The sequence below is a fragment of the Aethalodelphis obliquidens genome, unplaced genomic scaffold, assembly GCF_003676395.1.
Source record: "Aethalodelphis obliquidens isolate GAN/ISIS:26980383/991018 unplaced genomic scaffold, ASM367639v1 scaffold16, whole genome shotgun sequence".
In the NCBI taxonomy this organism is placed as follows: Eukaryota; Metazoa; Chordata; class Mammalia; order Artiodactyla; family Delphinidae; genus Aethalodelphis; species Aethalodelphis obliquidens.
The window spans coordinates 8,272,972-8,300,875 of record NW_020837960.1 but is presented as its reverse complement, the minus strand read 5'-3'; the positions used below and the strand labels follow the sequence as shown (position 1 = coordinate 8,300,875).

The 27,904-nt window shown below is 37.6% G+C and overlaps 1 pseudogene; it reads right to left on the bottom strand.

Moving 5' to 3' along the window:
• Window positions 1-20,182: 20,182 nt before the first annotated feature.
• On the bottom strand, window positions 20,183-21,913 carry LOC113625824 (heterogeneous nuclear ribonucleoprotein K pseudogene; annotated as a pseudogene).
• Between the last annotated feature and the right edge of the window lie 5,991 nt (window positions 21,914-27,904).

Genomic DNA, 27,904 nt, shown 5'->3' with positions numbered 1-27,904 from the left:
ATAATTTACTCTTTCTGTCCTTCCCATTTTTTTCCCACACAGTGAATTTGTCTTCTGTGTCATGACAACTGAATTATCTACCCTGACAGTTGTTTCCTATACCCCAAATTCTAGGTCTGTCAGTCAGAGACTGAGGATTGCCCTGTTAGGAAGGTCTTACGGTAAATGATCAGGGTGGCTGCCCTCTGTTTTGCTGGACTCACAGGGTTAGACATGTGCAATCAATTTCTCTCCAGTGGCTATTTGTTTCTTTTCTTCTCAGATGACTGGATAGGGACTATTTTGGGCCTGGGTGACCTTAGAATCTAGATCTCAACATACACAGAGTAAAGGTGTATTGGGTTAACTTTATATTGTTGTCATTCCAGTATTAAACTCTGCCTAACGTGGGTTTGATTCTTTCTCTAGAAGCCAAGATAAATGTCATGGGATTTCTGTTAGGTCCAAATTAATACCACTCTACCTGATCTCATGCTACTTCATTGCTGACACATTTGCTATTTAACAAGTTAAGGGAGGCATCATGAAGATTTGAGATCCAAATCCTGGAATGTCACAGTTACATCCTTAGGAAAGTCCATTTTTCTAAGCACTGGAACATAGAGTTGCTACTTACCTTAGTTCATGCTCATGCTTACTTTTCATGCATTTTCTATCACTAAGCTAAGTATTTCATGCATTTTCACTAAGCTAAGTATTTCATGCATTTTCTATCACTAAGCTAAGTATATAGAAGAGAATTTCAATCCATCATGGCTATTGCCATGATGGATTGAAATTCTCTTTTATATCAAAATAATACTAGTTAAGAAACACCTGTGAGTGAAATAAATACTCATATTTTTTGCTTACTTTCCAAATGTAAGAATTTTTCCTTTTGTATTAACATTTAAAACACCTCTTTTGGAATGGTTTTCACCTAATATTGATAGTAATTCAAACATCCAATCCATCTCGGCAACCACAGAATAGGCCAGTGCCAGATATTATAGCAACTACATATGAAATCTCTTCCAGTGCAAAAGCTTATTAACATTTGAAAAGAACTCGATCCATTTATACTTTGACTACAGAGTCAATGCCTGCTGAGCGGAACTCACTGTCTGTCATTCCCAACCTTTTCCCCTCTTTTGCATTTACCGAAGCCCTTAAACATCAGCAGCACACTAAAAATTCTCACATAAGTGCACCAAATGAAATCCCATCTTCAGCTCTAACCCTCCCAACCCGTTTCCCTCATGTTCATATAACACTGAGGGGCTCATTTTCAGCAAATTGTCAAGAGGAAAGGTGACAGTCTATCTAGCAGTCAGCTAGTTGCTAAGTAGTATCCAACGAAAATGAATCAGAATTTGAGCACTCCCAATTGAACACTTACAAAAATAAGCATTCTACTAATCTAACTCTGCTGGAGGTTGAGCCCTGATTGAGTTCTTCCACAGAAAGATGAGCCACCTTCCAGGGCTTTCCAATGTTGATTCTTAGCCCAGAGCTGAAAAGTCTATCTAAGTATGTTGTTATTTTGTCTTTGATTTCTTCCTACAGGGCGTACAAACTTATGAGACTGTAGGTGGTGGGTCATCACATTCTGACCCAAGAATTAAAAAAGGACTCTCTTGTACCTTTTTGAGGCCTCTATATTTAAAAAAAAAAATGTTGGGGAGGTAGAGGAAGGTATAAATTTCAGAGAGAGAGAATTGTTCTAAGAAGTGGTGATTTGTCGTCAAGGGAAGCTGAGCTTGATGTGATCTTTCCAGAAATAGTTATGCTCGTTTGCATAATTGGTGCACTTAGCGCAGAGGCTATACCTGCCATTGGAAGTAGGCACAATACTATTTCTGCAGAATTATACAGAGCTTGACCAGACCTGGAAGTCATTTCATTCAAAAGACTTGAATGAAGACTTTTTCCAGAGCTCAATCCAAGAAAAAAATGAAAAAGAAAGGGGGTAATATTTTTTTTTTCCTGAGGGTAACATTTTAAAGTATTTCTTACTAAACTCTTTTCCGAACGGGTTATAAATAGTAACAACCCTGAGACAGAGGTGGTGGTGTGTACCTAGGAGCCTGGAAATATGTCACTTATTTTACCTATGCCTCTGAATCCCATGCTCTTTTCACCATTGCACCCTGAACTCTCCAATTCTTAGTACGAAGAAACCCAAAAGTACTGATGGTGTCTTGGAAGAAAATAGTGTTGTCCTAATGTTTCAAAGAGGAAAAGGAAAATAGGTCAAAATGAATCTTCTAAAATCACTGAATTGTAACCATTCAAAGGTTGTTGAGAAAGGTATGGGAAAAGTACAGAATGAGCTAGATTTAATGAGGCTAAAGTGACTGTGTAAATCTCATTTGCCAGAAATATTGTAACTGATCTGAGAAAGGTGTGTTACCCTCTTGCAGCTATGGTTCTTTCATGCCAAGCTGCTGTGGCAACATGGTGAGTGAGGCAGAGAAGGCCGAATGTATATTTTAGAAGAGCTGGATTGGGTTTGTTAGGCATCTCAGGGCTGCTAGAATAAGTACCCGGGGAAGGAAGATGTAGAAAATGTAAGAGGCAAAGTCTTTGGAGACTGAGAAAAGAAGCAAACTTTGTACCTCAGTCAGTTGCCTACTTCCTAATTTTACCTCTAGGTAGATTTGGAAAGGAAGAGAAAGAAAATGTAGAATCTCAGAAGCAACTTCCCCTTTCTTGACCCTACTCTTTACCCTTAGAAAAGATTTCTCTAGATCTGAGAATAAGGAGACCAGGCTTCTACAGCTCTCTGCCGACATTGAATCAATTCCTTTACTTCTCCGTGATTCTGCTTTTCATTTATTTAATAAATGACTTTAAATATTACCCCTATTCAGTTATAAACTGTGGTGATTCTGTACTTCTCATGTTCTATTAGAATGATCTACTCTACAGAGGAAAAGGCAGGCTTCTAACACAGTGTGTGGAACATAGTTGGTACTCACGGAAAAACAGTTGCATGAATGAGTGACGATTTTTTGGGGGGGATTTAGTCATTTTGTGGGTTTTCCCATTTGTAGGTCAAGCACAGTGCATTATATAAAATATATGTGGGATAATCTTTGAACGATTCCTGATTCCAAACGACTTATGTGTAGTTTTCAAAAAATGTCTATAGGTAGCAATAACTACTGAATTTACTCTTGTAAATAACCTTGACCACGTACGCCCCTATTTGATCATGATATAAGTTCCCAGCAAGGTTTCCACGCAACCAACTCAAACTGAGAATCATGAAGGTGAAAGGGGCTGCCAAGAAAAGTGATGGAGACAGCATGGGAGAGTGAACAGAGCTCCAGCTCCATGTTACCAGCTAGATGGTGTACATGGTACAGATTACAGTATTTGTCTGTGTCCATATGACTATCCTAATGTTATATTGTTTCTGTTTACTCCAGGGTTTCATATTGACTATGTTGAGAATCTTAATCCATTATACTGTCTCTCTTTCCCCATTGCTAAATTTGGACATTTAATACCCTGAAGCATCCTCTTCAATTATTTCTGTGGGTTTCAGGGGATGTCTACAGCGCTTTTGAACAATTCCATCATCTACCATGTGGCATGTGGCATGGACTGGCTTCTCTCTTGTCTACCACTCCTATTTTTATTGGGTATCCCTTCATCAGATAACAATACCTGCTACTTCTTGTATTAGTTTGCTTGAGTTGCTGTCATGAAGTATCACAATCTAAGTGACTTAAACCACAGAAATGTATTGTAGCACACTTCTGGTGGCTAGAAGTCTGATATCAAGGTCATGCTCTCTCCGAAGGCGCTAGAGAAGGATCTGTTCCAAGATTATTTCTTAGCTTCTGATAGTTCCTTTGCTGTGGCAGCAAAACTCCAATCTTCACATGGTATTCTCCCTATGCACATGTCATTCTCCTTTTTATAAGGACACAATCATAATGGACTTAGGGCCCACTCTAATGACCTCATATGACATTGAATACCAGCAAAGACTCTATTTCCAAATGAGGTCACATTTACAGGTACCTGGGGTTTGGACCTCAACATATTTGGGGGGATACAATTTGGCCCACAACACTTCCTTTGATTGCTACTGAGTGAAGAGGTACAGCTGTGCCCCCATCTCATTCCTGCCTCAGTCCCCAGGCATCCTTATCTGAGCTCTGGCTGGACCCTTTCCCATCACTGTGTATTCTCTAGTTTTGAAGTACCAAAGCTGTACCATGTTCTCTGAAGCCCAAACACGCTTTGAGGGGGAATGCTTTTCTCCTCTTTTGCACAACTCTTTGTTAGAGGCATATCCAAGGAGTGAAATTGTTTGGTTTTTATTCTCCTCCCTCTCTTTCCTTAGAACCCAGACATATGTCTATAGAATTCCTTGAAAGGCAAAATTTGAAACACAGACTCCTGTAGTCAGCAAAATTGCCCCTCATTTCTGACACTGAAGCTTTGTAACTGTCTAGTTTCTTTCCTTTCATGGATTCATTGCCAGGATATCTTCATGAAATAGACTCCTGAAAAGCTCACTTCACTAATCCATCAAGCACACTCAGCTGCCCTGAATCCCAGTCTTACTATTGTCCTTGCCCAAACTGAGATTCTTGCCACATGTAAAACTGAGATTAGTAACAATATGTAAAATATATTAAAACATTACATATTAAAATATTATAGAATCTAGAATATATAAATATATATTTCATTAAGAGAATACAAAATTCATTCATGATTATTCCAATAGATATAGGAAGCGTGTTTGATAAATCATCATACATTTTATGAAAAAAAGTAACAAACTAAGAATAGCAGGGACTGTCTTTAGTCTAATAAAGTATATCAAAAAAAGAAACCCAACAGTAAGCATTATACTTAATGATGAAATGTTAAAAAACATTTCTTTGAAACTGGAAACAAGATAAGAATGGTACCCACCAGTTCTATTTGACAGGTACTGGGCTTCCTAGCCAATGCAGTAACACAGAAAAAAAAAGATAAATTATGAAGGGCTGCAAAGAAAAAAATAGTAACGTCATTATTCATAGATGATATGCTTGTGTTTTTAGAATATTCAAAAGAATCTTTTTTTTGTTTGTTTGTTTGTTTGCGGTACGCGGGCCTCTCACTGTTGTGGCCTCTCCCGTTGCGGAGCACAGCCTCCGGACGCGCAGGCTCAGTGGCCATGGCTCACGGGCCCAGCTGCTCCGCGGCATGTGGGAGCTTCCCGGACCGGGGCACGAACCCGTGTCCCCTGCATCGGCAGTCGGACGCTCAACCACTGCGCCACCAGGGAAGCCCGAAAAGAATCTTTTGAGAGTTTGCAAGTTTGCTGAATAGAAGCTGATATTAAAAAAATGTATTATATATTAGCAATAAGCAATTAGGTGACAAAAATATCATTTCAGATATTATTAGAAATAACAAATGACTAAGAATCAATTTAATAAAGGACATACAAGATCTCAATGAAGGAAACATTAATGGAAAAAAATTAAAGAAGATATAAATAAGGGGAGAGGTATATTATGTTCATTGATGGGAAGACTCTGAAACTGACTGTAAAGGTGTCAGTTCTTTCCAAATTGGTATCCAGATTTAATGTAATGGCAATAAAAGTATAAGCAGGTTTAGTGTGTGTGTGTGTGTGTGTGTGTGTGTGTGAGAGAGAGAGAAAGAGAGAGAGAGAGAGGTATGATTCTAAAAGTTTATGAAAATGAAAAGGACCAAGTGTAGCCAAGACACTCTTGAAGCAAATAAGGTGGAGGAGGACTTGCACTTCCAAATATCACTACTTGATTTAAAGATATAACAATGCAGACGGTGTAGTTTTTTGGCATAGGGTAGACAAACAGGCCATTGGAAGAGAGTAGAAAAAGACCCACACATCTATGAACACTTGATTTATGACAAAAGTAGAGATAAGTGGGAAAGAATGGCCCTAATTAGTGGTCTGGACCAATTGGATATTCACACTGAAAAAAAATTAAAGCTGACCTTTATTTCACATCATAAGGAAAAATTATATATGATAGAGAGTAGACTTCAATATGGAAGGCAAAACAATAAAGTTTTTAGAAGATAGTGTAGGAAAGTATCTTCATTGCCTCAGGATAGGCAGGATAATCACATGGAAAAAGATTGATAAATTTGACTATATTAAAATTAAGTATTTCTGTTCTTTAGAAGAAACATTAAGAGAATGAAAAGATGGAAATTCCCTGGCAGTCCAGTGGTTAGGTCTTGTGCTTTCACTGCTGGGGCCTGGGTTCAATTCCTGGTCAGGGAAGTAAGATCTTGCAAGCCGCAAGGCACAGCCAAAAATAAATAAATAAAATAAAAAGGTAAGTAAAGAGGGTGAGAAGCTATTTGTAATTATATGTATGATGCAGTATCATTTAAATCAATAAAGAATTATAAAAATGGACAAAGACCTTGAGCAAGCATTTCAAAAATATGACATCCTAATACCTAGTGCACATCTGAAAAGATGTCAATCTCATTAGTAATCAGAAAAATGACAAATGACATACATCTATGTGAATGGCTAAAATGAAAAAAAAGTCTTGCAATATACTAAGTTTATTAAGAATATGAAGCAACAGGAACTACCTGACACTGTTAATGTGAATTGGTACAATCATTTGGAAAAGAGGTTTTCAGTATTCACTTAGGTTGAAGATATATGTTATGGTGACCCCCAGTTCTGTCATTAGGTATATAACTGACAGAAATGCATGCCCATGTGCTTCATAAGACATGCATAAGAGTGCTCATAGAAGATTATTCATGATAGTTCTAACCCAAAGATCCTCAGCAATAGAATGGATAAATGAACAGTGATATAGTCATGTAATGTAATAGTATGATAGCAATGAAATGAACAAACTAGTGTCAGACAAAAACATATACATCATAAACATAACTTTTTAATTGAATGAAAGAAGCCAGATTACAGAAGAATCAATGTTTCATGATCCCATTGGTATATAGTTCAAAAACAAGCACAAATATACTATAACCTCTAGAAATGCATGCGTATGTGAAAAACCTACAAAGCAAAGAGAGAAAGGTATCGCCATAGTGGTGCTAAGCTTTAGGACAGCGGCAGGTGGTTCTGAGGCTGGATGCAGGTCTATATACAGCAGCCTTCCAGGTCTCGGCAATATTCTATTATATGACCTATGCAGAGTTGTAGAGGAATTTTCTGTTTCTATGATTTTCTGTAATGATGTAGAATTTCCCAATAAAATTTCTCTTTCTTTACTTTTTTTTAAAGAAAGCATGTAAAATGCCAGGCCCCCAGCAGGTGCTGCCTACACGGTAGCTACTTAATAAGCATTCTCCCTCCCTCTTCTTCCCCTGATTAGCTCTGCACACCTCATCTTAAAAACCTTGGCATGAATGCACAGAGTGGCAGACACGCATTCCCAGAAGAAAAGTTGCCGGAGCATTAGCAGATTGCAAAGGTGAAAGATGTTCATTCCTGCCTCATCTGACTGCCTCTTTCACCAGCATCAGAGTTGTCACACTGGTGACTAGGCCTTTCAGAGCCAGTGAGCATCCCCATGCTTCATAATCACTGAAACACATGTGCTAAGTCACTTCTTGCTAAGCTGCGATGAGAATTCTCAGTGTTCAATCGCCCTCAAAATTTCTCATCTCTTCCCTGGGGTGAGGTGTTTTGGTTTAGCAGCTGCACATGGGAATTGCATTTAAATCATTTAAGGCCTGAAGTTCAATATCTCCTAAAAGCAGCCTCCTGTCTTTTAGCATTCCTCTTCAGGCACACCTAGATTTTTTTTTTTTTTTTTTACTTCAAAGTGAGGGATATCCTCCTAGAGGGAGGAAAGCTTTGGAAATGCAATAACTCTTTGCATATACATGACGCCTCTGCTTGCCTCTTCCCAGACTGTTAATCACTCCTTGGCAGTAGCTCTTTTAATTCATTAGCTATCCATTTCCCATTTTAGCAGCAAGAGCAGTAACACAATAAATCAGATGTGTGGGCAGCGAAAAGTCAAAAGAAGTCGTGGAGGAGAGTACATGAAAAGTCAAGGCCAATGTTACTTTTAGATAATGTATCCCCTATGATATAACATACAGGTCCTCCTCCGGAATTCCTCCAATTACGGCAGTGCTTGTCCAGGTGGCTAAGTTCTTCGTGAAACAATTAGAGGTATGCCTTAGGATATAAATTTCCTTAGAATCCCATCACATTGACAAACATATTATGCTATAGATGATGGGCATCAGAGTCTTTTCTGAAAGCAAGTTTTTGTTGAAAGGGGAGAGAGAGCAGCTAATGGTATTTGTGGCTGAGCAGAAAGGAAATGTTTTGGATGCCCCAAACAAATTGAACCATTTAATAGTTGTACTAAGGTCTAACTCATTTATCGTTAATTGTTATTGCCCGTTACCCCCAAATGGACGGGAAGTACAAGAGGTCAGTGTCCGTTAGCTGAGAATTAAATCAGGAGTTTGGGAAAGTGCAAGGGGACTTAACAACAGAAACAATCTGAGTGAATTGGATTTAGAAATTTCAGGAAATACTGGATAGAGGTAACAGAACAAGCTCCCATCTCGATTTTTCTGTGATATAAGGGGATATCTTTTCAAGGCAGTATATTTTGATAAGCATTTGTCAAGCACTTACTGTGAGCCAGGTACCCCCTGGTACTTTCTTAGGACTTCTGAACGGGTGGCTGAATCTGAGTCACTGTACTGCCTCACTAATCATTATGCATGGAGTACCAGTACCCAGGGCCTAGGGCCGTGCTGTACTAAACACCACAGGAGTTTGGATGGAGAGTGTTCGGAAGAAAAGAGGAGGATAGACTCTCCCCACAGTGAATCTGCAGGCCTAGCTTTCAAGTTACAGACAGTTCATTCATCTCGGGTTGTTGGGTGTAGTTTGCCAGTCACTGCACCCCCCCTGCTTTTTGTTTTGTTCCACAGAGCCATCTGCAACTGGTGAAAAATGACCCATTGAAGCTAGTGAGCATTTCCCACAGCTTTTCCTTTGACTTCACACAGCCGTGACAGACGGTGTCCCAGCAGGGTCTGCACAACTTATCTGCCAAGGGGAAGCATCACCATGATGGTCTTGACTTCAGGTCTGAGGCTCAGCTTCTGTTTGTTCTCACCACCTCTCACTCCCCTCAAGGAGCTATACCCAGTTGGAACTTGGCAACAAAAGTTATTGACTAAAAGACTGGAGAATCTTTTACTGCTAATGTTATAAATCTGAAGGGGGCTATAGGGAGCTGAGGTATCATCCTTCTAAGTCAAGCTTCGTATTTTACAGACGGGGAATCTAAGGTACAGAAGTTGAAAGTCATACTACTAGTTGGTAAGGAGATAAGACTGGTCCTTGTTCAGTGCTATTACCATTCTGGGTTCCTCACATGATTAGGTCGTGCATTTTATTAGTTACCCATGGAATCTTCTGAGGAAAAAGGTATCTGCTTTTTGGAAACTTTCTGGTTAGTACTTAGACCCATGTAATCCTCACATTGGTTACTATTGTTGACCTTTGATCTGTTGTGTTAAAAATGTTATTAGGCTTCTTTACATGTATATGCTGAAACATATTCCTAGTTTTTGAAGTTTTTATCATAACTTGTGTCAAATGAATTTTCTGCATGTATTGAAAAGATCATATGGTTTTTCTATTTTATACTATTTATATGGTGAATTACATTGATTCTCAAATGGCAAACCTATGTACCATTCCTAAGATAAATCCCACTGACTATGATGTATTATATACTCTCTTAATATTGCTGGGTTTTATTTATTAAATTTTATTCAGGATTGTTGCATTAATGTTCATAGTGTATGTTGAATTACGGTTTTCTATACTTGTGATGTTTGTGTCTGGTATTGGTATGTGAGTAAGACTGGCCATATAAAGGGATTTTGGAAGTATTCTCTCTTCTACTATTTTCTGAAAGAGTTTGCATAGAATTGGTATTATTTTTTCTTAAATGTGTGATAGAATTCACCACTGGAGCCATTTGGGCTTGGAGTTTTCTTTGTGGGAATATTTTTAATTACAAATTCAGTTCTTAAGTAATACAGGATATTCAAGTTTTTCTTCTTGGATCAAATTTCTGTATTATAAGAAAGTTATTCACTTCAGCTACATATATTGTTATATTAAGTTGTTCAAAACATTCCAGTATTATCTTTTCCATGTACGTAGGCTCTGTAGTGCTATACCCTCTTTCAATGTTAATATTTTGATGTGTGTCTCTTTTTTTCTTGATTAGTGCAGTTATGCTGATTAATTTTACATATGTTTGAGATAACTAGTTTTTGGTTTTATTGATTTTTGTCTATTATTTTCTTGTTTCCTGTTTCATTGATTTATTCCTTTACATTTATTATTTTCTTGCTTTCACTTAATTTGAGTACATTTTTCTTTTTGTCTAATTTTTTAAAAGATGAGAACTCATATAATCAATTTTTAGATCTTTACTTCTAACATAGGCATTTACAGGTATAAACGTCTCTCTGGACACTGCTTTGCCTGCATTCCATAAATTTTAATATCTTATATTTTTATGTTTCTCTACAGTTTTTTTAATGGTTGTTCTGGGTATTAATATATATATATATATATACACATATATATATATACATTGTCATATATATGTATATATATATAGTATATTAAATACATAACTTTTCATATTTCACTTACAATTTATATTGTATCACTTTCTGTAAAACGTTAAAAAATTTTTCAACCTTATAGATACATATTCTCTCCCCTCATGTTTTAGGATACTCTTGAGTGGGAGGCAGAATTATAACCTTCCAAAGATGCCCATGCCCTAGTCTCCAGAGCCTGTGCATATGTTATCTTATATGGCAAAAGTTACTCTATAGATATGTTTGACATGGGGAGCTTATCTTTGATACTACGGATGAGCCAAATCTAATCACATGAGTCCTTAAAAGAAGAGAGACTTTCTCAGTTGGGTCATAGAGATGAGATGAAAGAAGGAGGAGGAAAGACTCAAAAAGGGACTTGACCTGTTATTTCTTTGAAGACGAGAAAGAGGTTCATGAGACAAAGAATGAGGGTGACCTCTAGAAGCTAGGAATGACACTGGGCTGACAGCCAGCAACGAAATGAGACCTAATCCTACAAATATCAATACAATGAACTGAATTCTGCCAACAACACAGATGAGCAAGTCTTTAAGGCCTCCAGAAAGGAATACATACTGACACCTTGATCTTACCCCCAATGAGATCCATGTCAGATTTCTGACCTACAGACCTTAAGGCAATACATTTTTGTTGTTTAATCTAATAAGTATTGGTAATTTTTATGGCATCAATAGAAAATTAATACATAATATAATGTGAACTCCATTTAAATATCTTATAATTTCCACAAGATAATGTTATAATTTTTGCTCTAAAGAGTTGTATGGTTTATGGGAAACAAATTAAAGAGAAACAAAAAATCTTTGGCATGTACCAGATATCTACCATTTCTGATGCTCTTCCTTCTTTTCAAGGATCCACGTTTTCATCTGAAATATTTTCCCTTCAGACTGAAGAACTTCCTTTAGCAATAACTTTAGCACAGTTATGTTGACAGCAAATTATACTAGTTTTTGTTTATCCAAATATGTCTTCTTTTTTTGTCATTTTTGAAGAATATTTTCACTGGGTAAAGACGTCCTGATTGATAAGTTTTTGTTTCAGCTCTGGAAAGACATTGTTCCAATCTCTCCTGGCTCCCATGGTTTTCATGAGAAGTCAGCTATTAATCAGATTGTTGTTCCCCTGTATGCAATGTAATTTTTCTTGCTGACTACAATATTTGCTCTTTATTGTTGGCTTTCAACGTTTGACAACAATAGACTTTGGCAGAATGATATAAAAAACAATTAAAATAAAGTGTGGTGAGTCTTGTCACTAGAGGAATTACAGGAGGCTATGAAAGTTAACTGTTGAATTCCTGTATATAAGTCTAGAAGAGATCAGGAAGACTTTCCTGAGAGAGCAAGATTTAAGAGGAAACTTGATGTAAGTGAAAGAGATGGAGTCAGATAAATAGAATTCAATTTGCATATTACAAAAATGATTTTGAGGACTGTTCGCAGAGTCATTCAAGTAGATGATGGGGTAGAGGGCAAAAGTAAAAGGAAGTAAAATAGGAAGTAAATACAATAATAGTGATGTCCTGGAAGAAGTGGTTATAGTGGGAAAGGAGAATTCCAGTATAGTTGAAAGATATTTAGAAGATATAATTAAATAAGATCTCATGGTTAATTTAATAAAGAAGAGGGGGAAGCATCAAGGATAACACCTAGATTTCTGGATTGAGACTGAATGGACGGTGGTATCTTTTATCAAGATAGGGTACACTGGAGGAGGAATATGTTAAGAAATAAAATGAGATTATTAACTCAGTTTCAGGTTTCTGAATTTAGGTACTTGTATTATATCCAAATTGAAGCCTTCAACATATAATTGGGTATGCATAAGAGAATTCTTAGCTGAAGGCATCACTCTTTGGTGCTGTTAGGAAGAACACTTTCTCCTTGTTATTCATGAATCCATAAAGAGGAGAGAATTCCCACTTCACAAAGGTTAATATGAGAAGAATTCTTCCAACTTCTTTTTGCATCCTCATTGACTCCTCACTGATAAGACTGACTTATCTTATTGGTAAATCTTGTAGAAGGAGCTGAGCATGCTGGACTCTGGGCCTTTTGGGTTCCCTCTTTTACAGCTCACAGGTGTTCAGGATCCAGGAGTGGTCTTCCATGTGGGTAGCTTTGGACTAGGTCCCAGTGGCTTGGTTTATCCTACTTCGTGTATAAGTGGAAGAATAATCAGGTCCATTTTTTGGAGAAATTTAGGGAGCTCAACTGAAGTCCTTGTCTCCAGTCAGGTTTATCAATACAACAGGCACTATGATATGGATCGGCTCTTCTCTTCTATCTTATTTTTTAGTAGATTCTAAACTCAAGAATGGAAGATAGGGTGTTATCTATTGCTGCTCCCAAATCCAAACTAATTAGTAATAATATCTTATCATTTCCTAAGTGAATTAACTAAAACCTGCAGGGAGTTAATTTTTTCCATACTAATAATAAATGACATAACTTGGATTTGAATCTAGCTGTTTCTCTAAAACTGTTCTTTTTCAGTATGTCACACCACAGTGCCTCAGAAGAGTGGGGACAGTGAAACTTTACTCTTTGCAAATGGTTTTTGGGTAAACTGATTAACTGTCATGTAGCAGAGAAGTCCATTTAGTATTCTGTCATTGAGTGGACTAACTATAGGAATTGAAGAAAACAATTTTAGATGCTGTGGAATCTCAGAAAACCTTATGAGTTTGGCTGTGACATACAGATGGTTGGGCATCTCTGTGTAATGTCTGCAGGGTCTTCCATCTGCACCTCTACCTTTGATCCCTTCTCTCATGTGAATGTCTTGGGAGGGTCAATGAGTTCAATGAAAAGGCCATGGAAATGGTGGATCTGCTTTCCACAAGTTGTTAAAAGTTGGAAAGAATTTCCCCTAGGATAAACTTTAATCTCCTAGAATTAAGTTTAAGAGTAATTTATTAGAGTACGCTATGGGTATTATACAACTTATTAGAATATCTTTATTTAATGGAGAGTGTGTTAAAGTGGGAAGAACATACACACTATAGGCAAACAGCTCAGTTTCTACTCATGTGATGATGGTCAAGGTATTTGACTTCCCTGAGCTTTAGTTTCCTCTACCATTGGATGGGAGCAAGGCTTTCCATGTTATTGCTTAAAAGTTTTTGATATAGTTTAGATATCAGATATGCAATGTCAAAACTGTTATTTTTGTTGTGGAAATTTCAAGCTCATTTTAAACTTTAAAACTAAAAAAGTTTTAAACTTGCCTGCTTGTGAAGCCATCCCTGCTTTGTAGAATTCTTCAGGGACTATCTCTTTCAGAGTAAATCCTAATGGTACACTCAGGAGTGAACTGACAACACAGAAGACAGGTTGTTTGGTTACATTAGATAACAGTGGATTTTGGAAGCCACCTGGGGATTGTCATTGTAGGCAGGTGGCATGATGTAAGGGTTAAGAGCAGGGCATCTGGAGCCAGCTGTGACCTTGCATAAGTTATGTATTCTCTCTCTGCCTCAGATTCCTTATCTTAAAATGAACATAATACCATTACCCTTATTTGGTTGTAAGGATCAAAGAAATTAATCTGTGTAAAGCAGTTATATTAGTGTTTGGCATGTAGTAGGCACTATATAATTGTTAGGGATGATGATTATGATGATGATGATGATGAGATGACAAAGAAATTTCTATTGTCTGATTATAGGTTTTTTTCTTTTCATATCTATTGCAGATATTCAGCTAATGTTCTTTTCAATAAATTAGACCATGTGACAAGCAAGTAAATTAAGAGAAACTTGGGTGACATTTTGGAGAAATCCTTGACTCAGTTGGCAGGTGGGATTTAATATTGAACAAAGGAACTGAGATGTACTGGCGGTGTGGACAGGTCTGTCCTGACTAGTGGAAAGCACAGCCATGAACAACAGGTACAGAAATAGGATTAATAGAAGAGCTAGCATATTTGAGGCAGCTTTAGTGTTAGTTGAGAAACCCCACTGAGAAGAGAGATGAAGGGTCTTTGTTTGCTGTAGCTCTCACTACCCGAAAGGGAAGAGCTGGGAAATAAGGTAAAAAGGCTTAAAAACTTCCCTCCATTCCTGAGGGATTCAGTTTCTTCCTTAGCTTTAAGGTCTTGGGTTTTGTGCAATGCCTGGCCTTGAGACCCAGAGAAAACCAAAGCCAGCTTAACTTCTGGAAACAGGCAGCCCTGAGGGGACAGGGGTGACTCCTGCACAGCTAAGACCTTCACAGAGTAGATGCTCCCATGAGTCTTACAGAACCACAAATCCTCTCCGTGATTGGGAGGCAAGTCAGAAGCCTACATAGGAATTAATGAACCAAGACAAACTTTACAGTGGTGGGCTAAGTCAGAGGCCAGGGTACAGAAAATGGCAGCAGAATTCTAGGAGAGAATCAAATATTTATGGTAATCATTGGTGAATAGAAATGGAAGCAGAGAATATTAAACATGACCTAACCTAATTCAGCCACAATCCATGGCTGCTCTAATTGTAAAGGCTTCCATTGAGTCAGGTCTTAGTCTGAAGATATGTTGTTAAATCACTGTAATTTTGCTTAAAAATCTTATTTTCTCCTAAATGTAAAATTGCATGTGAAAACCCATGTACAGTTGTTTACATTATTTATTAATGATTTTCTTTTTTGTTGGATGATACTTAAATAGCTGGAAGAAACATTTTAAAAAATCCACAGTTAGGTTTTGTGGAGAAAGAACTTGGCAACTTGGAAGGACCATCTCAGGTAGGTTAACCCCTGTTATGGGGCAAATTATTCAGGATATCCTTAGGATAAGATGGCAATAAGAGGAGTGGGGAAAGCAGCACCCTGTTGAGGAGAACAGTTATCTTCCTTAGATCTATTGTTTTACTTCTGTTCTCTGAAGCTCCATCAGAACACCAAGGATAAAAAGTTGTAAGAGTTTTCTCTTCATTGTTGTGGGCATAATGAGTGGGGGCAGCTCACTTTGTGGGTCACCTGGTACGTCTGCTGGTTCAGGTTGGTCCTGCCATCTGTGTGTCTTGAGGTAAAGAGAGGTGTATTCCAATATGGCGGTGCTGATAGACAGTCTATAGCTGAGCCTTGACTCCACTGGCCCTTCCCTTAGATAGGGTTGCTGGCTTGTTTTACTGAACAGAAAAGATCAAGCTCTCATGTTCAAAGAGTAGTACATAATTGTGCCTAGAGTGAGTGAGAACACATGCACACAAATCACTTTATTACAAGGGCCCTTATTTCCATGGCCAACTGAAAGATTTTTTAAAGATTCCACATATAAGTGATATCATATGATATTTGTCTTTCTCTGTCTGACTTACTTCACTCAGTATGACAATCTCTAGGTCCATCCATGTTGCTGCAAATGGCATTATTTCGTTCTTTCTTATGGCTGAGTAATATTCCATTGTATATACATACCACATTGTCTTTATCCATGATACTAATACTGATAGACAAATCTGTGAGATACCATGATATTAAAGAGTTAGCCTAGTATATTGCAATTATACACTTAAGTAATATTATTATTTTTTGCTCTTTCTGTTGCTGTTATTTTAAGCATAGTTTTACTTATGAGTAAAAGTAGTAGAAACAAATATTTTGAATGACTATTAAATATTCATAATATATTCTAAAATGAAAAAGGCAGCTATCTATTTGATTATAATTTATACTGTTCTCATGGAAGGAAGCATACCAAAATGATAACATTGGTAATTATTGGGTGTTTATTTGTGGGTTTTTTTTTTTTTTATCCTTTCCTCAATTTTCTAGTTTTTCTTAAATGGAAATACATTCCTTTGCCATTGTAAAAACCTAAGTATATTTATTTGGGGAGGAAGGTGAAAAAGAAGTCCTAACTTTAGCTTTCTGGAGCAGAACTGATGGAACAAGGGCCTGCATCTGAGAAGGGGTTCTCTGGCTGGAGTGGGGTGGAGTTAACTCCATCTTGGTATAGGTGGAGGCACATTGTATGAAACTTGAATCTCTGGATATTGATTCAATCTTAATGAGAGAAGCCAGAATTTTAGTGCATTTATTTTTTCATGAAGGATTGGAGGAGGCCAAAGGGAAAGAAAGATGCATCTTTCAAAGTCTCTATCCTCGGTGGTCCAGGAGAGACTGTTAGTAGTAGTGAGGAAATATTTTGATGCTTAGTATGTGCCCTACATTCTTAGTCTTGGTGGCAGTTGGTCAAGACTTGAGTCCTACTCTTAAATTCTTAGAATAAATTGTAATGTTTCAACTTATAAACCTAAAGGATCTAGTAAGCAAAACAAGAATTACGCGCACGCACACACACACACACACACACACACAGGCACACGCACACACACACGCACCCCCCACAAATGCAATGGTGTTTGGACTAAGAAGGAAGGAAGGAAAGAATTGGTGGTTTCAAAACCATAGGGTTGAAAACAGGTGTACCCTGTCTTCTAGGTTACAAGCTAAATGCTTAAGAAGAGTGGAAGATTCATGCTGGAATTATTTTCAATTACAGATATTATGGGAATAATATAGTTTGAAATATAAAATTGTGTTTTTATTTTTTATACTTCCTTGTATGGGGCTGTCCCCTGATTATGGCAGGTATATCTATTGCCTCAGGAAAGATATAAGCAATAACATTAGGACAGGAGGACAAAAACAAAAAGTTTACTATTCAAATTTTGGCTAAAAATGACGTTTTTGACTCCATTGTGAGACACAATTCTAGGATTTCCAAAAGAGAAAGATTTTTCTGAATTCCAAAAATCTGCCTTTTCCATGTCCAGAGTCAAGCCAAGGAGACTTGGGTCACAGAATTTTCCTTAAGCTATAGCCTAGGAAGGGTTGAGGATGTGACCTAAGGAAAGATAATAGAAACTGGAGGAGGAGGGCACAGATTTCTGTCCAAGGTGTATACATGCACTGGAGGAGGAGAAACTAGGGTTAAGTGCTCCCTGGGTCCCTTGTATGAAACAAAAATCCCCTCTCCTAGGTCTCAGCCACAAGATGATGGAAATCTGACCAGAGTCCCAGACAATCCTTTGCATCCAGTGTAGTCCAGGAGTAGCAGAAGAGCAAGAGCAGAGAGAACGTGATATCTAGATAGATTCACCTGCAAAAGGACCCCAAACCCTATGGCCTGCACTGGGTTTGAATGGGACATTCCAGCATACCTGGTGTTGAGGGAAAAGTGGGAGGTTCCAGAGGACCAGTGACCATCAGCAGCCTAGGTGTAAAGATGAAGAGGCTACAGGGCACAGGACTTCACAGCCAGAGGTAGCTGTGTGAGGGTGGGTTTCAGCAGCACATCCAGCAAAGTGCCTACAAAGCCAGGTGGGATCAAGTGTTACCTGGGATGGTAGCCGGGCAGGCAGTTAGTGCTCATCCCGGATCCACTCTTCAGTGGACAGCAGTGCAATCCTCCCAGGAACAAAAGTAGGCCCACTCCATGACAGTGGAGACTAGTGAAGCCCCAAGTCAGAGACCCATCACTGTGAGGATTCACACTGTCCCCCTGTGCCAGTGTGAGAGGGACAGAAGCGAGGACAGAAATACCTGAAAAGAAGGCATGAATCGGCACTTACAGGGATTTTGAACTTCAAATTGGCAGACGTTTTACCCATTGGCTCAGTGGTTCTCAACATTGGCTGTACATTAAAATCACCTGGGAAGCTTTTAAAACTCCTTACAGCCAAGGCCAATTAAATTAGAATCTCTGGAGGTAGGATCCTGGCATTAGTATCTTAAAGAAATCTTCGTATGACTAAAAAGTGTAGCTATATTCTAGAACCGCTGCAAGAGGAGAAAGAATCTTGAAGGACTTTTGAAAGAAAGTTATCTTTAATTGGCAAGTTTAGTTTAACTTTAGTTTTCACTCCATTGCTGAAGTTCTTAAATGATCCAAAGCAGATCTTTTCTAAAGAAAATTAAAATAAAAATACCTAAATCTATATGAAAGTAGTTTCATCTCTGATCCACATAATGAAAATGAGCTAATACAACACTGAGTGCTTACTATTTGCCATGCATTAGTTCAAGTGTTTTATACCTAATAATTCATTTAATACTCATTACAACCTAGGAAGTAGGCACTGTAAATATTCCTACTTTAGTTAAGAAAACAGTCATGGAAGGTAAAGTACCTTTTCCAGTTTCATCCAGTTAGTAAGAGTCAGAGCAAGTATTCTTTCTACAGCCCATTCTTTGCCCCACCAGCTGCTACTTTCTATCACTCAAGAAATAAAATATCTCTTTCTAGGCTCTACCATATGATGGAAATATCCCTGCTCTCAATATACAAAAATAACTTAAAATTTTCACAACCATTGTGTGGCTTTTTAAAAATGACAACATGTACTTCAATTAGTCTGCATTTGCTTATACCAACATCTATTAAAAGTTTGTCAAGCTTCTGGAAAAAAATTTTCACATATCCTGTCCTGGTCATCATTTTTATTTTTGCTAGTATTTTCCTGCCTTTCAGAATATTAGAATATGCCTCACTAAAGCTACTCTGTTGAACTTCCTTTAATGGCATCCAACTCAAATGCCAGTGTCTCCTTGAAACCTTTTCTGATCTAGTGAAGGGCGTATGTCTTTGCTGGGTTTACTGTCACAACTCTCTGCTCTTACTTCTTTTATCCCATTCATACACAGCCCATATTATGTAATTATCTAGTATTATTTATCTTAACACTTCTCCCTACTTTTCTACTTAGTTCTTCTAGTATGTGTTCCGTTGGGTAAGAATTATCTTATTTATCTTCATATCTCTTGAATAATTAACACACTGTCTTATTCATGTTCAAACCATATATTTTAATAAAATGTCATGCAAATGGTCGTGATTCAAATCTAACATATATATGAAAATGGTTCCCCCTCAAAACAATAAATACTACAAACATATAATCAAAAGAGTTTCAAATGGAAGGTAATTGAATGCAACCTCTAACTAAACAGGAAAAGTCTAAGGTGAATAAGCCAAAGAACTTCTTTCTACTTTTCACTTCTAGAATAACTTGAGGTATATCCAGTTATTTCAAAATTGTGTGTCTCTCAAAATAACATGCTTAGGGCTATTTGTCTTAAGTTGCCATATGGGAAAAGACAATTTTAGTTGAAGTTTCTTGTGCTTCCATATTCTCATGACATGTTCTCCTTTTGGATTTCACAGGCAGCATTGTCAAATTTTACCAGACAAATACATATTTTAAAAGATTCTGTGATTAACAGAGGTATGTTGTTTTTCAAAGTTTAAAGGGTTATCTTTTTAACTGAACTGACATTTGAATTGCTACTGGCAGATTGTTGGGCTTTTGTCTATGAAAATTGTGTTTGGGTTTTTCTTAGGGCATATAAGAACACCTCTTTCCCTGTTTGTGGGATCCAATTCTTTTTTTTTTTTTGAGGTTCACTAAATTTATTTTAAAAATCATAAAACATTTCTTACAAAAGAGCATTACATTCTGCACACTGCTCCGAATAGATGCCAGGGACATATGGACTATCGTTACTTTTCCTCCCTGTCTCACCCTCCCCCAAAATATTACAGTGACCACAAAGCAAAGTGTTCGCAATAATTACATGGGGGGATTTGTTTTTTAAACCACCAACAATGAGCAAAAATTAAAATTCACTCATTCTGCTGCTGTTGCAAAATTCAATGTTAGTTTCTGCATACTCCCTCCCAACCCCCAACCTTGTTTGTAAGGAACTGAAACATTATATCTGGTGACAGCAAAGATTTCACTACACCTCAAATGCAGAACACCTATGAAGCAGAGGAATGTTGGCTTTTTACACAGAAGCAGATAAAAAAAAAAAAAGATGCAGGACTCCTTCAGTTCTTCACTAGTCTTAGAAAAACTTTCCAGAATATTGCTTCACACTGTTCTGCAGCAAATCCTGTGCATTCTGTATCTGGGTCTGTGTTCCTGTAATGGTAATGATCCAATCTTTGGACCCTTCTAAAGGCTCATCAATTTTGATCGATGCTCCTGACTCATGACGGATTTGTTTAATCTGCTGACCACCTTTGCCAATAATAGATCGAGCCAGATCTTTGGGAGCAGTTACTTGTGTAGTAATAATAGGTCCACCAAGATCGCCATATGAGCCACGACCCCCTGCATAAGAATAATCATATCCAGAGCCACTCTGTGGTTCATAAGCCATCTGTGGCTCTGATGGGCTCCATGTATCTACTGCAGAGTCCCAGGTTTCATCAGCACTGAAACCACCCATGCCATCATAATGGTCTCCAGGTCTTCCTCTTCTGTCATAGGCGATTAGATCCCCTCCTCTAGGTGGTGGTGGTGGAGAAGGAGGAAGATTCTGAGCTCTGCCATCACCCCGGCCCCCTCGTCCAGGAGGAGGTGGAGGAGGTCCTCGACGAGGGCTCCTATCATCACAATCTCTTCTGGATGGAAGCATGGGACTCCCACCCTGACCAGGAGGCGTTCTGTCAAAACCACCTCTTCCCTGCATGGGAAATCCCACGGGACGTCCACAGCAGTCATCAAACATCATTGTAAAACCACAGTAATCATAGGTTTCGTCATAAAAACTGGGATCATAAGGCTGAGCACGTCCTTCGATGGGAGACTCTGATATAAGATCAAGGATGATCTTTATGCACTCTACAACCCTATCAGGTTTTCCTCCAATAAGAACCACTCTGTCAGCGGATTGAGGACCACATTCCTGGAAAAGCTTGATTGTTGTCTGAGTGTTCTCTCGAAGTTCTTTGATTTTAGCACCTTTGACTCCAATAATTCCTCCAGCCAGACTCTGATGAATCAACAATCTCAACTCGCAAAGTCGCGTCCTTTATAGTGTTGGTAATTTAAGCATTCCACAGCATCAGATTCCAGCGGAAGCTGGCTGGTTGCAGTGGGTGATGGCAACTGCAGGCCCTCTTTCAAGGTAGGGATGATTTTCTTCAGAATTTCTCCAACTGTTTCAATATCAGCGCTGATACTCAGTGTGACATTGTGGTCTGTACGGAGAGCCTTAATATTCTTGCCTCCTTTTCCAATCACTGCCCCAGCATTCTTACTCTGAAGCAGAATGTGTAATTCAACCATCTCATCAGTGTTTCTAGATCTTTAAAAGCGTGCTCCTCTTCCATATCTTCAGCAGGGCGTTTACCAAATTCGCCATTGGTTTTGGTGTTGGGAAAGGTTTCCTCTGGCTGTTCCATTTCCATTTTTCTTGTATTAAAGGACCACACCAATCAGTTATTAAATATATCCTTGCAGGGAAGAACTGAAGTGTTCTGGCCGGACCAACTGACACCCTAGTGCTGCAGTAGCCCAGATCCGAAAGGAGATGGCCCCAATTCTTTTTGATTTCATATTTTCTGGATATTTGCACCTCAAAGAAGTAACAAGAGGCTACATGCTTTCCTTTTCCTTCTTTTACGTCGCGGCCTTTGAAATTAATGCTAAAACATATCAGGCTTAAGAGTAATTTCCCTGGATTGTTTTTCTTTTTCTTTTTTTAGTGGATAAACTGATATTGAACCAATTGGCATTGAACTGGCTGGGAAATAACACATTTCAAATTTAATATCTACATGAAGTGACAGGTATTTGGTAAAAAGATAGATCAATAGCCCAAAGGTCAAAATTTTCCTTATGACTTATGGTACAGACCAAGAATAAATTATTTTAACTTCTGTAAATCTCCACATCACTTTAAACATTTTAAATCTTCTTCTGCATTCTTCTTGTACTATTGATGTGCCTTTCAGAGACAACTATGCTAAAAATGTTTGAGAAGTATTTGCCAACTCTCTGTGGAGAGCAAGGGCTCAATGGTATGTTCTGAATTCTAGTTCAACCACTTTATGATAAGGAGTTTTCTTTATTCACAATTGAGTTCTGCCTGTTGAAGGTAGAGTTCAGCTGTTTACATACTAACATGCAGCAATTATGATGAAACAAAATTCATTCTAGAACTCTGTCATAACTATGGCAACCAGAATTAAATCCTCTTAGAAATACAAAAAGCCACCCCAGCAGGATAGAGTAAATATCTCTTATTGATTTACGAAGGTTCCAGATGATGAAAAGTGGTTAATATATTTCTGTCATGAAACACATTTCTTAAGCCTTCTTTTTATTGATAGAGCCATTGTCTATTTAAATAATGTCAGCCAGGTATCATCAATTTTTACATCTTTTTTTTCAATCACTTTTGCCTTCATTACAAGAAGCTAACAGCCTTTCCATTATTTTCTGTATTTTACTTAGGAGTAAAAAGAAGAAAGTTCGACTAAAGGACCATTTCTGATTATGTTTGGCTAAAATTTGGCTTGACCAAAGATTGTTAGTATAAATGGGTTGCATATTTATTTTGCAAGAGAATTAGTTGGTTTTGATATTTACCTGCATTTGGACAAAACCTACAACTCTCTTGGCTTCAGGTGGCTGGTGCTTGCAGTGGGATTTGTGGAAAAGGAAAATTAAACTTTTGGTAATTTGTTCTGTAAGTAGACTAATTTAAAATTCAATTCAAGTAATAATGTGAGGCTAAAATGGAACAGCATTATGTAGCAAGATTAGAGTTTTCATGTCCCAGAGGGTTTGGTGTACAGGTGTCAGTGGGGTTCTGCATGCAAAATGCCAGCAGGTACTGTACCCACTTCTGCTTTTTCCCTAAAATCAACTCAATACTTTGTGTCTTGATTAAAATGAAAAGGTCACTGTAGGTTTTTTTCTTCCAAAATACTGACAAGAGTCATAAGAATGGAGCATCTGCAAACCAGGGTGTAGGAGGTAAGATACATACCATGGCATTGGTCTCAAGATTTTTGGAGCTTCATGTTTCATTATTTCGTGTTTTATTATAAATATTTTCCTATGATTGTTTCTAGTCACGTGGAAATGATGTGGTGGTGTTAGGAAATGTGTTTTCTCAAACAAAAGTGCTCAGTCATGGAAAAAAAAGCCAAAAATTATGAGACTTTGAAAACTCTAAGACATTTAACTAATTTTCTACTCTCATGTTCCCTTAACTTCTAAAACGACTGAACTGTAAGGTTGAACTTTTAGGTGTGTTATATATCTTAAGAATTAGGGTTTATTTATCTTGTCTAACCTGCCTTATTTATGACTAGTTTTTTTCCTGTTGCTATAGGTATTGAAATTCCTGAAATAAATTATAGTCAACCTAAGCATTTGCCCAAGACAGAAAATAATCGAAGAACCACAGCCTTATGTTATTTTGGTCCTGATGCTGCATTCTCTAAAGTTCCTGAGTTTTACCTGGGCCTCCATCCATCGTGTCAAAGCAGTCTCTGAAATGCCATTGCAATCTGATCCTTTCTGCCTGCAGTTCTGAAGATCATGGAGCTCCAAAATTTTATAGGCCTTTTTATTACTTTTCACAGCATCCCCATGTCAGGTTGACATTCTGCTTCAAATCACAAGATATGAGAATTGGAGGGGATTTCAGAAATCACCTAGTCTAAGCTGTTCATTTTGCAGATAAGAAATTGAAGCTCAGAGAGGTGAAGTGAGTTGCTCAAGGTCACACAGCTCATTAACAGCACAGCTGCTCTTCTAATCCTAATCTGGAGCTCTTTCTATCAAACCTCACAACCTCAGGTTTTCTCTTATGTCCAGAGGAAGTCACTTCTGCTCTGCCTTTTAGCAGATGAGCCCACAGACGGAAGGTAGAATCACCCATTCCCAAACTAGTGCTCCAACTATTACTGCCCATTATATATCTTCTCAGTTTTAAAGGAAAAAAAAAGAAAAAACCGAGCCTGCACATTCTGCTTTTATATTCATTATCTACTCTGTCCCTGTTAGTTGCTCCCGTTTTTTGGGAATGCTTTTACTGATTAACTTGGTCTCTGTAATATAAAATGGTGAAATGCATTATGTTGGGTAAATGTGATGTTATTAATGTGTTTTATTCTAGTTATGGGTCATTATTTCCGATAGATGTAATCGTCCCACTACTGAGACCTAGCAGGTGGTCTCACTAGAAGTTATAACAGTATTCTTAATGGTCTGGTAAGAATGTCATTTGCAGGGCAGCAAGGGCAGAAAGAAATTGGTCCCAGAGCTAGCTTGCTTCTGTACTCATTCCCAAGCTTGACCAAGCAAAAGTAAATACATATTTTCTTACTGATCAGCTGGGTATTTTTCCTGCCTATCTATTTTCAGTAAAAGTCATGAGGACCCATGTCTATTTATTTCCTATTTACCGCCTCCCCTTCCCCAATAATAGTACTAATGACCCTGCAACGCTTTGCTTTTCTAATTCTTGGAGGAGACAGGTCATATTTTCTCCTGAGGGGAACCAACACCCATTCAAGTAATAAGATATGATTAAATCCATCTGACCAGACCAAAAACAGAGGCCACTGGGAAGCAGGAATCAAGTGGCAATTTTTCCATTAGAGATAGCTGACTCTTGAGAGAAGGTATGATATCAGTATGATGAGAGAAATAGAAATTGTATATTTAAATGTTAATACCTTAGTATATGTAAGAGGCATGCTTGCTAGAAATCATTAAATAATTATGTACTATTAAAGATATATTATTAAATAATAGTACATCTTACAATCAATGGCATTTTTGGTTCAATAAAATACAGCATTTAGCCATCATTTCATAGAACTAAATATATCTAGAGCCAGGAGATTTGGAGAACTACTATAGTCTAGCTTCCTAACTTTGTATTTGAGAAAGTACGGCTCAAAGAAACTAAATGAATTGTCCTTGATTACACGGCACTCTGGTACATGAAGGTGACAAGCCAGGTTTTAGAGGTCACTGCTAATGACTGTTCTGAACCTGGCTTATATAGTTATCACAACATACTATCATTTTTCTCCATAGTGAAATTCCTTCTGTCTTCTAATATATAAGAAAATGTGTGATCTAAAGAAGTAAAGTGATAAAGTAGTTCTTATATTTAGGGACCTCTCAGGAAGCATAAAAACGTGGCTTTCCAACAAGAGATTGTAAGTTCTTGGAGAGATGGTGGCAGTTTCTTAATATTTCAGGAAATATTATTTTTGGGAAGACAAGGATAATATTTCTTTAACATCTAGAGAATTCCAGATAAGCAACAGGGGCAATAATCAGTGGCCCTGAGAATAAAATAATGTAGTTTAACGTCTTTTCCACACTGCTATCCACTATTTATTAGTATTATTATGGACATTCCTGTGTTTTTTTAACCTTTGCATTCATCAAAATTCCTCCTGCTTTTTCCCTTTTTAATAGTGATTTTAATTTTTATCAAAACAATGCACTATATGTAGTTTTGAAATCAAAAGATATAAAAGGCTTATAACAAAAAGTAGCAGTCTTTTTTCCTGGACTTCGAACTCCAGTACTCCCCAGGGACAAATACTGGATTCTTCCAGCCATTTCCCTTCGCATTTTTGTTGGGGAGGCGGGGGTTTGCGGTACGCGGGCCTCTCACTGCCGTGGCCTCTCCCGTTGCGGAGCACGGGCTCCCGCCGCGCAGGCTCAGCAGCCATGGCCCACGGACCCAGCCGCTCTGCGGCATGTGGGATCCTCCCAGACCAGGGCACGAACCCGCGTCCCCTGCATCAGCAGGCGGACTCTCAACCACTGCGCCACCAGGGAAGCCCCCTCCCTTGGCATTTTTAAGTGATATCTATCAAGTAATAGATTGACATGACTTCTTTTTTTACAACCATATATTTCTTAATCAGCTTTATTGAAGTATAATTGACCTACAGTAAATTGTACAAATTTTAAATGTCCAATTCCATAAGTTTTGGCGGATGCACTGGCCTGTAAAACCATTACCACAATCAAGATAGTGCTTATATAATTCCCTCTCAAAATGTCTTTGTGCCCCATGTAATCCCATCTTGCCTCTACTCCCTGTAACTACCCCTGCCTGGCCACTGGAAATCACTGTTTTAGTTTCTATCACTATAAACTAGTTGGCATTTTCTAATATTTTATGTAAACGGTATCATATAGTAGGCACTCTCTTTTTTTCTGGTTTCTTTCATAAAGCATAATTATTTTGAGGCTTATCCATGTTTTTGCATCTATCAGTAGCTCATTCCTTTTTATTGCTGATTAGTATTCCATGGTATGAATACACTATAACGTGTTAATCTGTTTTAACCATTAATGCACATTTGGATTGTTTCTAGTTTTTGGCTATTACAAATAAAGCTATTAACATTTGTGTACAAGCCTTTCTGTGGAGATATGCTTTCATTTCTCTTGCATAAATATCTAAGAGTGGAATGACTTTGTCATATGGTAGGAGTATGCTTTTCAAAGTGGTTGTACTATTTACATTCCCACCTCCAGTGTATGAGAGTTTCAGGGATTCCACATCCTCACCAACACTAGGAATGATCAATCGTATTTTAATCTTAGACATTCTAATAGGTGTATAAGTGTATTTTATGATGATTTTAATTTCCTTTTATTAATTACTAATGATATGAAGCAGAGTCAATAATATGATAAAATGAGTGAGACACTCATCCTGGGCACAAAATTTGAGGGGATGCCAAGAAACTCAGTAATCAAAATAAATAATATTTAAAAAATAGAAAAATACTGAAAAATACCCATAGTGAACACAGTATCAAAAATTTAAATAAAGACAGCATTAATATTACTGACTTTTCCTTCTGTTTCAGATTCCAATATGGCTTGGTGCTGCAGTGATGTTAGGAATTTTTTCATGTATTTATTATTATCTGTATATTCTCCTTACAAAGTATCTATTCAAATCTTTTGCTTTTGTTTATTTTTATAGATTTTTTAAATATTATTGAGTTTGCGATTACTAGTCCTTCATCACATATGTGTTTGCAAATATTTTCTGCCAGTCTGTGGTTTATCTTTTCTTTTTCTTGGCAGTGCCTTTCAAAGAGAGAAACTTCTTAATTTAGAGAAATCAAATTATTAATTTTATTATTTTCTAATTTTATGGATTGTGCTTTTGATGTTGAAAGAAAACTTTGCTTAACAAAAAGTCTCAAAAATTTCCTGCTATTTGCTCTATTGGACATTTTACAGCTTTAGGTTTTACAATCAGGCATATGACACAGTTTGACGGTTAATTTTTGTATAGATCAAAGTTCTTTTTCCTTTTCTTTTTTTTTGGCATATGATTATCCAATTGTTTCACCCACATTTGTTGGAAAGACTATCTTTTCTTCATTGAAACATCTTTGAAAAACCTGTTCTCTTTCACAGAATTTTGTTATTCTCTCCTTCAAAGATGAT